Source organism: Capsicum annuum, chromosome 9, assembly GCF_002878395.1.
Source record: "Capsicum annuum cultivar UCD-10X-F1 chromosome 9, UCD10Xv1.1, whole genome shotgun sequence".
Lineage (NCBI taxonomy): Eukaryota > Viridiplantae > Streptophyta > Magnoliopsida > Solanales > Solanaceae > Capsicum > Capsicum annuum.
Window position 1 is genome coordinate 179716407 of NC_061119.1, and position 14715 is coordinate 179731121.

The following is a 14715-nucleotide window of genomic DNA, read 5'->3' on the forward strand; positions in this document are numbered from 1 at the left end:
TGGAGGTGTGTTGTTGGTTAGTTATTATTGTGAATCCAAGATTTGGAGGTGTTGATTAGCATTGTCGTTGTGGATTTATGTTAATAAGGTGTTGTTGTTATTTGGAGGTTCAACTTGAACCTTGGTCTTCAAACCTTATTGAAGGTTCTTGGTGTTCTTGACCAATCTTTATATGTTGTGTGACAAGAAGAACCTTCAATAGTGGTTATTTGATCTTAAGACCAAGTGGAAGAGTGTGGTATTTATTTTTTGTCTTGAAACAAGTTCCAAAACTATACCAAAGTAGTAAGGGACAAAAGACTTTCAAAAAGACTAGTTACCAAAAAGGAGTAAGGGGACTTTTCAAGACTAGCCAAAAGAGGAAAGCGCCACCAACCTTCCAAAAAGGTGTATTCCTAAAAGGTGCAAGACAATTCAACCTCTTTTGAATGAGAAAGTGGCGCCAAAACTTGTTTTCTTCCCCTCCAAAACTGAATTGTACTCTTCCAAAATTGAAGGTAGAACAAAAAATTTCAATGTTGGAAAAACAAGAACTCTTCAAAAACTGCAACGAATCAAGGGCTGCCACATCACCTATTTTGTAAAACTAGCTTGTTTGTGTTTTGTAGGTGACTTCTTGGCTATGATGGAAAATAGTGCCACTGATGTTATATTGTCTCATCTTAAAGCCATGTCCTGTGACATTACTAGAGTGGATGCGGGTATTATAAATTTAAACTCAGATATGGCTTCGATGAAGGGTGAGATGTCGACTATGGGTGAGAGTTTGGATCAAATGGAGAGCCGGAGGAACTCTCATGCTGCTACTACTGCAAATTTATATCCAATGATCACTACTATGAGACCACCACAAAATTCCATAAACAAAGCTCCCAATTACCCTCAAAATTGAGACCCAAGTACGTCACTTCCCCCACAAATTGATCAATTCCAACAAGAAGGACTTGTAATCCAAACGCCTCCACTAAACACGAACCCTATCATCCAAATTTCACTTAACTAAAGGTTTCAACTTCCACCAAATCAAATCCCTCTTATCCAAGATCCACAACCAAATCTCTATTTCACCAAATCAATCCTCTAAACCGAAGATCCACTTCCCCAAAACCGACACAAAAAGTATGGTGGAAAGGAAAATGAAGGTCATGGAGTCTACTATGATACTTATAAGATAGAAGAAGAGTTAAAGGAAAGATGTAGGGATCATCAATAAGGAACCCACCGCCAAGTAAAGCTATGGGAATTGAGGTGGATGAGATTGAGGGCAAATCTCAAGATGGAGAGAAAGCCGAGGTGCAAAATAAAGTTCATGGTGAAGATGTTTGACCATATTATGATGCATGTGACATCCATAATTGAAAAAGAAGAAGTCGTGAATTTGAGGTCAAATTTCTCTCAAGATGGAGAGGATGATACAGGCATAATTATGAATATGGACGGACGTAAGCATGCATGGAATCAAGACGAGAGAGTGTACAAGTTAAAGTGTGAAGAGGCTTTGGACACACCGAATCCTCCCCTACATATACTCCATAGGCACCTTTTGTCTTCCCTTCATTAAGGGCTTTTTGGAAATTTTGCTTATGTTGTAATAAGTCTATAAATAGGCTAGTATTAGGTATTTATTTCTTTAGTTATTGAATAATATTGTAAGACACATTTTGGAACACCTTTCTTCTCTGTATGGAGAGTGTAACATCTTAGTTTAGGGCATAGAATAGCCACCAAAACCGAAATGAGGGTGATATTAGTGTGTAATCACTAGTGTTGCAAAACCTTGTTCCAAACCTTGGTGATTAAGTGGTTCACACCCTCTTGTGTAATTGTAAGAGTGTAGGTGTTGCTTTTTATATTTATTAAGGGTCTTAGTGTTTGAAATACACTTAGTTTCTTAGTTTTGTAAGAGTTGAGTCTCACTACCTATCTTTAATTCTTGTAATAGTTTGTTGTTGTTATTCGTGAAACCATTTGTTCTTGTTATCTTTGTTATTAATCCTCTTGTTCATCTCATATAGTTCTGCCATGGTGTGATTTCTCCTTGTTATTATTGAGTTGGTGGTTGGTTTGTTACCAAAAGGAGGTCATATGGGTTGTGTCTCCTCTTTGAGTGTTGTGTGCTCTCTTCTTGTTCTTGTGTTTTGTATCTTGTTTCTGTGTTGTGGGTTGATTCCATTATCAATGTATTCATAAAAATGATCTAACCTAAGAACATTCATGACAAAATCTAAATTTTATTGGTCATTAAGAGTGTAGCATGAGTACCTGGAATCGAACATTCTATAAAGTATGAGTACATAAGTCATGAGATGCATGACCTGAGTTTGGAGCTAATGATTTCATAGAACATGATTCGTTCTGTTGAATAAAATGGAACTCCTTATACTAGGAACTAGAAGTGCACATGATTCTCTATGATGTGCATGAATATGAGCTATAATCATGGAGCTGACATATAAGGCATGAGTAGATATTGTAATGACTGAAGTATAAAACTTGACACTAAGGTAAGAATGGACCGGGCATCTTCCTCCACTACTGATGTTCTACAATACACTGGCATCACTTCTGGAATATAAGAGACTGACTTGGTTACTTGTTCTACCATCTCCCCTTTAGCTTAAAGACATCATTCTAAGTCTGCGAGACCTTTTAATATAACTCTAAACTAAAATATAACCAATTTACTCCAGAGTCTGGGTTAATACACATAAATGATAAAATCACCCTGAAAGACTACGCCTGAAAGTGTAAAAGCTGCTATTAGTACTTTCTTCTGATAGACAACTCTTAACTTTCAATAGCCCATAACTTAGCTGGTAAGAACATTACATGCTATATTACTAGCTTCATTCACACTTATCAACTCAAGGGTACTATTTAAGCACTTCTGGACCATTATACCTAAACTCTTGCATACATTATTTCAAGCCTACTGATTCACCTTTCATACAACTAGAACTATGGATACAAAGTCTACTGAATCTAGATAAACATTAGACCTACTTTATTGCTACCAAACTTCTGGGTTCATGCTTCTAATTCTAGATCATATGCTATCAAGGGATTTTGAGAAGGGATCTGAAAGCACCTCTATTGGATTAGTGCACGATTTTCATGAATATGGATAAAATATTTCATGCTTTAGAACATAAGGGCACCGATGGGATCCTTTTAATCCTATATGCAATCCCATAATTGTCTATGGGGACTATTTGAGAAAACTCCATCTCTAAGGATTTGAGCTTGACTATTTCTATTTCCTCAAGAATAAGGCAGATTTAGCCTAAATGGATTAATGTAAGAGTCTATGTAAGTTCTTGAGGAAAGACCTATACTGCCCGATCTGAGACATAAAAGAAGGAAAACATTTCCTAAATGACTTATATCCTCTCAAAGAAAAGTACAGACATCTTCGTACTATTCCGTAAGACTCTACTAGACATGGCTTTATAGACACCTTAAGACACTTGAACTCTGAGCTCTGATACCAAGTTTGTCATAACCCAAGGCTACCCCCTAGTCGTAACATGGTGCTTGAAACCACAAGTGATCCCAAGCTAACCCATGAACTGGCATACTGCTTGAGCAACTGATTTAATATGTATTAACTAGCTAGTTCTTCTATGGAAAAAAATAAGCATAATAAAAGCTGAATAAGTCTGTAAATTATAAAGTTTAAAATCTGATAAATCTAAAGAGAGAAACTGAAATTACATGACTGAGTTTGACTGACATCTATGAAGCCTCTACTATACTGACTATATATAGCTGGGACATGCCTCCAGTTACCACTACTCAATACATATGAATAATAATAAAAATAAAGTACATGATAAACATTTTACTAGAGTCCCTGAAATAGGAGATCTCATCACTTGCTGGGTAGAAACTACAACCGTCTGATCATGATGTGTGGGCTTCAACTGTACCTACTTTATGAAACAATTTAGCCATATAGACGTATATGTGGATCAGTACTTCTAGAATGTCTTGAGTAAGTGGGAGTGAATCTAATAAGTAAAGCTGAGTTTATGCATAATCTTAAACATGCATGCTAAGTGTAAGTAGACTCACCAAGAGACTGAAATAAGATGAAAGCTGATATATCTTAAAATATGATTAACTAACAACATCTGATAAGCTGGTGAATCACTACACTTAGCTTCTTAAAAACTATACTTATGTTATATAAGTAGAACTGAAGCTGGAAAATAGTAAAATATGGATACTGTATGAATACTGAGCCTAAAACTATGTGATGGAAACTTATATAGCTCAAGGATCTGAATATACAAATATATTAAGCACGAATGAATAAACATACAAAACCAAACATAACATATACTAAGCTGATCTGATTAATTGAATGACTGATATCTGAATACTCAATAACTATTAATTGATGTCTAAATATTGAATAACTAGTTTTTGGAAACTGGTTAGCTGGTATCTATATACTGATTAATCGATAACTGAGTACTGTTCACGTAGAATTGAACTATACTTAGTCTAAATAACTAGAATAAAACTGTGGAGTACTAGGCATATGAGATAAGTACTAACTGAACAACATGTGATAACTGAGCATGAATACATTAAAATATAATATCTGAGAATGCAGGACTAAGTGTATATGTGTTATGTTTTTGAGATAATTTGTAATTCGAAAGACTGAAAGCTATAAAATTGAATAACTGAAAGTTTGCACACTTAGTCAAGCAAACTTGAATTGAAATTACACTGAATAATATAGTGAGACGGTGCAAGGTTTCATATAACTGACATGCCCCAATTTGATCTAATTGGTATCCAATCTCTAACCCAAGTTGGAAGGGTATTAATACTGTGCCGCAGGTCCTATCACTGTCTGATGATATGGATCCACAAGGCTTTAAGCAATGATATTATCTATGTCATTTTTCTTAACGCGATACAAAGGATGACTTTCGAGAGTCACTTATCCCCTTGACCTCTTCTCTACAAAATGATGTTGTACAGGAAAGTTGATTAAAGTAAGAGCAGAAAGGGAATGTTTATTTACAGTTATTGTAGTATGACTTTTCATTTCCTATTTGGTCTTTGAATAAGTAGTCAGTTGTAGACGTAGTCAGACTTAACATTGATTGAAACAGCTATTGGAGAGAAGGCACCAGTCAGACCTATAAGCATCGGGTAGTATGCAACGATAGTTTTCAATCATACAATGTGTACTCGTAGTCTGACTTTTATTGGTAGTCATCTATCCTTGTTCTCCTATTTAAATTTTCCTATTGAGTAAGGATCGGTGCTTACAAAAATGTCATGTCGATGGGGTCGACCTTATTGGGTAGAATGCCTTCTGTTGTGGGATATCAACCATCCCTAAGTACTGAAATGGGTTCTTTACAAGAAAGAATTACTTCTACCAAAAAAGGGTCCATAACCTCTATTCAAGCAGTTTATGTACCCGCGCTCATATTTTTTTGCTTACTTTTTTACTTTTATTTCAAAATCCGGATAGCTCCCAGCTATGATTTGGACCTTTTGCCTTCTTAGAAGTGGATTCGAACTACTGACACAAGGATTTTTAGTCCTTTTCTCTAACCAGCTAAGCTACCTAAACCATTTTCCTAAAGTCTATTTTCTTCATCGAATAGCGCCCTACCTTACCATTTGACTAAACTAAGAAAATAGAATAGATTGGCTTATTTTGCTTCTTCATCAAGATTTTGAGCAACTCTTTCAACTGCTGCCTAATCCTCCAATATGCTCAAGAACTGAGAGCCATCCAGGGACTACCAGAGGGAGATTGCTTAGATTGAGAAATAAGTAAGCATGACTTTCTACCCTGCTTTTCTTTTCTAAAAAATGGAGAATTTTCCTTCATTTAAACCTTGTTGTTCCAAAATGGAGTAAAACCACTCTGAAAAGTAAGACTTTTCTTATTATACGATATCTTCACCATAGATGATAGAATTCTTACTACTAGAGGAGGAAGGAGCAAAGCCAATTGATTCACCAGTTTGCCAACCTACTATTCGGCTACCCGCGCTCTATAACCAGAATAGGGCTCTGGACTTAAAACCACCCACTTTTGAAGTCTAGAAGGCGGTGCCTAAACTAGTTAGACTTGCTTGAATCAATAGGCTTACCAAACTTCTCTGTCTATTCAATTTATTTTGGGGTGTCATTTTATTCTTTTAATGGGAATAAGTGCATAGAAAGACCAGATAAGTTGCTCTCTCTCCTCTTAGTGCTGGCATCTATCTTTTAAGTTTAGTTATTTCCTAAGGCGGCTCCTTTTATTATACAAAAATTCAAGCTACAGCAGCACCTCACGAACTTCTTACTATGGCATTACAATAATAGGAATTTACAAGTGTTTGAATACATGTGTTTTGTTCATATTACTGCACAGTTAAGAGAAAAATTATCCCCAAGGCAACTACTTGTGTCTTTCTTTGATATGCTCAGTTTAGGGGTATATATGCTATGACGTGAAATCCAAGAGATTCGATGTATTCTTAATTCTCTCTTTAATAAGGTCACCTCATATTTTTCTTTACCTAAGTAATCAACCCTAGGGGAGAATAATGATGGAGATGTATTGCGGCCTTCTCCTGTTCATAAGTCGAACCTCATTCTTCTACAGTTGATGTTATAGATTAGCCTCACTCTTCAGGCCAGCAACTTTGCTCAACATTTTCTGCCAATTTTCAACCTATTCAGTTGACCTCAGAGGATTCCTTTTACTTGGCATATCATGTTTATTCTCGACGGTGATTACAACCACTTCCGCCTCTCTGTTTGACTATCGTTTGGTGATGTAGGGAGAGGCAGAACCCTTCTTTCTTAATTATATAATTTCTCTCCTATTATGTATGATTTATCAAAGTTTAGTATGTAGGAATCAGAGTCTCAATCGACTGGCATCACCCTTCACTCCAAAATTCCTCAAGGAAAGCAAGTAGTAAGTCAAAACTTTTTTCTTATGTGAACCCAATAGGTTATCCGTGTCTTTAAGTAGTCCAATGGAAATCTTCTCTATTACAACAAAAGTCAAAAAGGGTACTCACATAACAGCTTGCTTGCAAAAAATGAAAATCCTTACTAGACCTTTCAATATTTTTGTCTATTACATTACAAAATAATGAATTGAGTTTCTATAGACATTTTGGATGCTGCGAGTGAAATAGCCCTACTGGATATTTTTTTGTTACTATACCCATTTCATAAAGTATTCACCCCAGTTTAACAACAGCTACCCATACGTGTTTCTGCGGGTCTTGGTGTAACTAGTTTTTCTAGAAATATACGTACCCATATTTTCCCAGTACAACGTGAGAAAACAATGGATGCCTCACTACGAAAGAACCCGAGCTAAAAGAGGGGTAGTTCAATTAAGGTATAGAGAAAGATCCAAGCAGTTACCACAGATCAACCTTATTCAGGCACATCAATAAAAAATCTTGCTTACCAGAAAACTTTCCGACAAGCTAAGAAAATCTCATTGAAAGAAGGAACTTAGACTGTGATGACTACTTTCACTAGTTTCAATGACTTGATTGACCCTTGGGATTGAATCTGGCAACTAGAACATGCCCCCTCTAAAAAGGATGGAGTGGAATCTGCATTGAAATATCACTCCAATATCAATAAATCAGAATCCGATTTCCAAGATTAGGATTATACTTCTACTCTGCCAATTGGTCAATCTAATCATGTGGAGGCCACAATCGGAAAAAGCAAGATTGTTCTGCAAAATTTTATAGCTCATCTAGGTTTGGGTGGAATTTTAGATGTGCAAGCAAAGAGTGGAACAAAGGCATCCCTATCAGGAGAAAGTGCCACCAACACTTTTCCTCAACCGCAAGTGCATCATGATCATCAAACGACTTTCCTATCCTACCCTTGGGATGACACTTACTTTGGAAGGCTCATAGCTACTTATCAATTAAATGCCATCATTTATTCTCAAATGGTCGGTGTCACCTCCATAAGATTCTAAATTTTCTACGAAAGCCAACTCAAAATATTTGATCTTAGGTGCATTTCCCTATGGAATATTATTGTTTGGGTACGACTGGACAACTACTGATATCTATTAATATCTTTTCTTAGAATGTTCTTTAGAAATATCTATCTATCTATCTATATCGTAAACTATTGGATCGGGTATTACTTAGATATGAAAGTTGCAGACCTCATAGGTTATACGATTTTCTCCCTCACTAGTATAGTACAGATAATCTATTTGAATTTGATTAATAGGCCATATCCCTAGTTCAAGGACTAAGTGATTTACGTATATACCTTTCTACCTTTAGCACCTAAGCGAGTGCTAATGTTAATACCAACCGTTTTGAAATAAAAGTGTAGGCGTGTAGGCTAAGTAACACAATCTAATTCAAAAATTTCACCCAATTGAGCACGTCTAGCATATTTTTTCACTGCAACAGGATCAGTATAACTGACACCATTGAGTTCACTGCCTTAGAAGTCAACAGTTACACTTACTTGTTCAACACTATTTGATTTTACCCTTCTAAAAGAAACATCACATTTCCTGATCCCACTGTTATTGCTTGACTAGCTTGCTTTGAAAGCTGTCATATAAGAAGCCAAAGAGGATTTCTAACAAGGGGAATAAAGAAAGCCCCTAGTGTCAGAGTGATGCTCCTAGCGTATGCCGGTAGGAATTCAATCTTTGAAAAATAAAAGTTGGTGCCAGATTGCCCTCTCTCAGCTGGATCTTGGTCCAGCCTACTATGAGGATCCCGTATCCGGCAGCATTAAATCCCCTTGACTAGGTTAGAGCTATAAAGAAAAAGGATTCTTATTGTACCCCCAATACATCTTGCACCAGAAAAACTAATCCAATCCATAAGGATGTACCAACAAAATACAATATTTTTGTTACTTGACCAATCATCAGGAGAAGCAAATACAATGGGTACTCTAATCAATAAGATTAATAAAGTAGCAATTAACTCAAAAACAACTAATTGGAAAGAATGAGTCATGCTTTTAATCCTTCAAGCTACCAATAAATAAACTATATACTATTTGATCCCTCTATCAGCCAAAAAATCTTTAGGCAGCTCCCATTTTACCCACCGCTACTACGGGAATCACTTTTTCTTTATTTTCCTCTGGCTGCTAAGGATTTTCAGTTTACCTGGTTATCTCTTGCCTACCCATAGATTCAGTAGCAGTTAGAAAGGTTTCCCAATTCGAGAATCTTTGGATCTATGCTGATTTTCAACTCCTACGCCCTGCCCTAGACCCCAATTTTCTATTCTACCCCTATTCCTCTATGATTAATATTCAATTAATTCAAACTTAAGCCCGAATATTGAATCCACTTTTTTATTCTTTCTCTTTTCTGCCTTATTCTAAAAAGGGAATAAAGAGAAAAGAAGGGGAGAGGGATTCATCACCAATATTTGATTGGATCACTAATTTTCTTTATTCTTTCCCATAAAAATAAATAGAATGGAAAAAGGGGAATGTCAATGCATCGGGGAAAAATGATTAATCTCTATCAATAGACCTGCTAAAGCCCCGAACCATAGGGTACTTAGTACTAGTGCCACAGAGATATGTTTTTAGATTTTGTATTGATAAAACTCCTTATTTTGTATTGTTTTTTGGAATAGATAATACATATATGATCAGATGTATTTGCAATTAAGGGTTATAGGTGGGGGAGCATCTACCTCCTCTCCCAACCCTGATGAATGGGAAATAGTGCTAGATCTACTGGATAATCAAGTTGAACTGGAATGTCTATGCTTCCATATTTAAGAAAAGAAGAGTTAAAATACCTCTTTAATATCGAACGAAAGACGACCCTTTCCGATGTAATGTTTGACAACTTTATTTCCCCCTTGGCCTTAGATGAGGCAAAAGTGGGTTTTTCAAAAGTGTGTATACGTGGTAGGGCCCTCTTCAAAAAGTAGGTTTCCAAGCTCGCAAATTCAAGAGTGAAGTTAGATTCTGACTAGTGAAATAGGAAATTCAAATGAAAAAAAGTTCTTTCACCTTATTTTGATTCTTTGTTCCTACTTAAAATCATAGATGACTACCCAAGGATCACTCACTCTACTATAAAACCTCTAAGAGGGATTATATTACCAACCCCTCTTTCTAACTAGAACTTCAGAATAGCTACGCTTGTCGCCAGCTAAAGCAATTATCGCAGCTCCAGCTAAAGCAATTATAACTTCTCTAACGGATTAGAGCTACTCAAAAACTGTAATAAGTGCTTGAGATCAGAATTGCTTACAACATCCTTGACCTGGTCTAATGGAAAGGAAAATAGGAAATATTGGGGATAAAAAAATCTAGAGAATAAGTTATTACGTGCAAATAATGGAAATTTAATAATAAGAGTTTGATCTTCTCACTTAACAATATGTGATTCCTTCAGAGTGAAGTTGTGTGTGTGGTGGGGGGGGGGGGGGGGAGAAGATTAGGATCTAGTTTAATTGAGGAAGCCGCTTTCTTTAATATATACTAGCTTATCTACAAAATCATGATGGATGGTGTTTCTCCCTTTTTTTAGTCCACTCTCCAACCAAAAAGATAAAATGAGAAGAAAATTTGTATATATAAATGGAGGAAATAACTATGTGAAAAATAAGACAGGAATTCTCTACAATTACACTGTGGAACAATTGAAGGGATGTCACACAATTTGGTATCACATTTGCCCTGAAGGACTAGGGAGTCAGTCCTAACTGGCGGGTGACCCCTAAGAGAGTGTCAGTCCTAAACTGGCGGGTGACATGTTATAAATGCTATACTGGCTACGTAGTTCTAGAACGTAGGGATTGCTAATAAGGACCCAGTCCTAACTGGAGGGAGAGCCCCCATCCCTAGGGTTTCTTAGTGCTTAATCCTATTTCTAACTGAAAGATATAGAAAAGATAATTGGTGCATGCATTGATAACTAATAACTAATAAGCACAAGTCATGGTATTTTGAAAATAATAGTGCATATAGATTCTGGGGTAATTATTAACATATAAACTAATAATGCTTAACATAAATATGAATATCTAAGTATACTGATAAGATCCATGGATTAACTATCTGAGTACATGAAAAGGTGAATTTATCTAAATCATATAGGTATCAGGTGTTAATAACCCACCAAAACTGAATGAGTATAAAATACGATATCAAACTTTAAATATTGTATTAAGTGATTATGGTTCAAAGACCCAAACACGGTCATTTCATCAAACATGTGAAAATCATAAACTTATTCATGAGAATATCTTAAACATGAGGAAATAATAGGATTTCATGGCTAAATTCATAACTTGGGGATTTATCCTAAATCAACCAAACATGAAATGAGAATTACCACATTCAAAAGATGATATGACTCATTCCACTTGAAAGTTCTTATAATCACAGCTTGAAATTGAATTAACAAGAGATTCATGGAGATAGTTCAACTTAAACATGTAAAACTCATAATTTAAAACCAAAAAGTGTTTTTGGACTCCATGGGTGAAAGGGGACCCATGGATGAACTCCCACATACCTTAATAGATGATTTCTTGAAGATTTCTTGGGTATTTATTGAACTTGAAGCTTGGAATCCTTGATTTCTTATGAAAGGGTTAGGGTTTTTTCTTGAGGAAAGGGAGAGATTTTATTGAGAGAATCTATGAGAAAAAGGACCAATAATGCTCCTTGGGATCCCTAATTCGTGTTTATGGATAAGTTGGATGATGGAAAAATAACCCAAATACCCTAAATTGTTAAGAGCAAAAGCTGGACGAAATACGGAGGGGGCGATGCGAGCTTTAGAGCGGCGACCTATAATAGGCGACGCCTGCCTTAGAGTGGGGGACTAGACCCAGTGACACCTACTTTTGAGTAGCAGCCTGGAGGGGTAGATGCGGGCCTATCCAGTGGTAATACTATTTTTCTTTTCCAAACCTGCCTCTACGACCGACCAAAAGTTTTAAAACTTACCTAAGGCATACGTTGAAGACCCCTAAACATGAATCAACACAAAAACCAATGTATCAGGGTTGAGAAGATCAAAATAAAAATTCTCAAAGTTTAGAGGTCTTGAAAATGACTAAGTCCCCAATACTCTGTGAAAAATTTTAATCATTGGACCCCTTAAACATGAAATTGAGAGTTGAAACAAGCTAAGAATGTTACAGGGTATTACACACACATATTCCCTCTTCTAATACCCAAGTTTCCATGATTTATTTCGATCAGCTAATACTTTGCAATATTTCTCTTTCAACGACAAGTAAGTGGACTCTTTTTCTCTTTCTCCTCTTTTTCCCCATTGTTCCTCTCTCTTCGATCTTTTTGTCTTCTCCCCCAAAGGTCCACTACTAATTTTCTTGTCAGAAAAGAGTGGGATTGATGGAAAAATATCTCTAGTATAGGACAGCTTGGTCAGGAACAGAACAAGATAATAACCCATGGAGCCTTCAATGAAGTTCGTTGAACTCCGACGATGACATCAAAAATCAGGTTTCATATTTTCTTAATGATTTGAAGCAACATACAAGTTCCACTTAAACTCACGGTATATTTGTAATGACCCATCCTATTGTTACTATAATTGCCTCATCCACAAGAAGCATGGGTGTTGCTAATTTTAAATTCATCTAGATATCCGTTATAATTCTTGGTAGACAAGCTCAAAAGTAGAATTTTTAAGGAAAGAATTTGAGGGAGGCTGACTATCTCCATCCCACTGTAGTGGGATATTTTCAGCCATTGCGATAATCAAGTTGGTATAGCAGAAAGCGGCCAGCCAACTCCATGTATTTAAAACCTTTTTTCTTTCTCAGCTTTAAACATATGACATTGCCTTCTTCTGAAAATATTCTAGAGTTGTCGATATACCTGAGAATGATGAGAACAAAATGCATAATTCGTTATGTGAATCTAAAAGGTTTATTATATAATTCACACCCAAAATTGTTAGAATGGACCAATAGATGAGAACTTATGCCTCTTTAATAGCAGCTTGACGTATAAGTAGGCTAGGTTTAATTGAGTAGTAGACTGCAGTTAGAGAGCATATGTGTAACATAGATTGATGAGATATTTCATATTTAGGCATGCGATCATAGAGTTTGGCTGTATAAATATGCTAATAATGATGATCTTGAATTAATCCAGCATAGTATAATTGATTAGTGTAACACCATAAAAGTCTCTATGATCATATCCCAGACTTAGAGTTGAAACCAATAGAAAATTTAAAAATATCTTCATTGAACGACCCAGACCATGAGTCGTGGTCTTAAACAATGGTTAGTTGGGTGATCCATTCTGGTTGACAAGCCTAAAATTCTAAAACTGACATTTCCAGCAACAACGACCAGTGACAATGACCCACTATGACATAGAATAATCCATACTATTACTGATTATTAATAGCCCCAATTCAAGTCCTAAAACTTTACAATTTGCCTTAGTGGCCACAAGAGGGAACCACAACCCACTGGGAGATTCCATGAGTTGTGGGAAATGATCATGGTCACTAGGTTTCCTCATCCAGTAACCAATAATTCACTCAGAACGACTCGTGGTGATAACTAGTGAGTCATTCTATGTGGTCATTGGGATAGAACTAGAAACCCAACTAAAAGGCCCATTGACCATGAATCAAACCTATCATTATCAAAATTACTGGATCATGAGGGAACCTACTCTAGTACATCTAGATAGGATAACCCCTTACCATACATTTAACATAATATGCAGAATACTTTATTAAATAAAATAATCAACTTTTATTACAACTATTTTATTATAAATATTAAGTGTGGAAATGTAAACTACCCCGAGGAACTAGTCTAAACAGGTACAAGAGCTTCAAAATAAAGAATGCTAATACTGGATACAACTTCCATTAGGAATAAGAGGAGTAAAAGTTGCTGAAGGATTGCTATCCATAAAAATATGAAAGAATGCTGGTTCCTGCAAAAGAATACCTGAAAATGTGTATAGATGATCTTAGGCATATTTATATACTTGAGTTTCATTATCTACGTGTGTTTGGCTTATTTTTGAGAATATCTTGATTTTATTAATGAGGTATTAAAGGTATAATTATGTATTTATGCGTTAAGTTATATGTTTAGAGGTGCAATAAAATAAGTCAAGAGTTACAATGATCAAGTAGTGTTTAGGCGAGAAAACTAGTGATGCTAGCTTGAGCTATGCTTGTTCTAGTATACTTTGATGAGATCTATTATGTTTTATGGAACAATGCTTGTTATATGATACCATTGGAGGTTATATGGCAGCTAAATGAATCCTAAAAACATGCCACAAGAATTGAGGCACCCTTGCAACAGAACCCTGAAACAAGGGGCTACTCTTTTGACCTTGCGATGGTCCCACATCGCACACCATTGGCCCTACTATTTCCACATGAAGTAACCTCTCTCTTTCCAAATACATCTACAAGTTGGGTTTTATTTTGTTTAAGTTGTGGGCAAAGTTGTAAATGTATATGTTTCATATTAGGAAGCCTATGGAAGACCTAAAGAACTATATAATGAGTACTTAGTCACATTTACATCGAACCTTTGGTGCAGCACAAGATTGCAGCGTGGAGAAGGCACAAAGGGCTCACCGCTAAGGTTTTTCGTATTCATGTTAGTTTATTTTAGTTTTTACTTATGAATTCAATTATGGTGATTCTTGGTATGACAATTAATGGCTAAACACCCT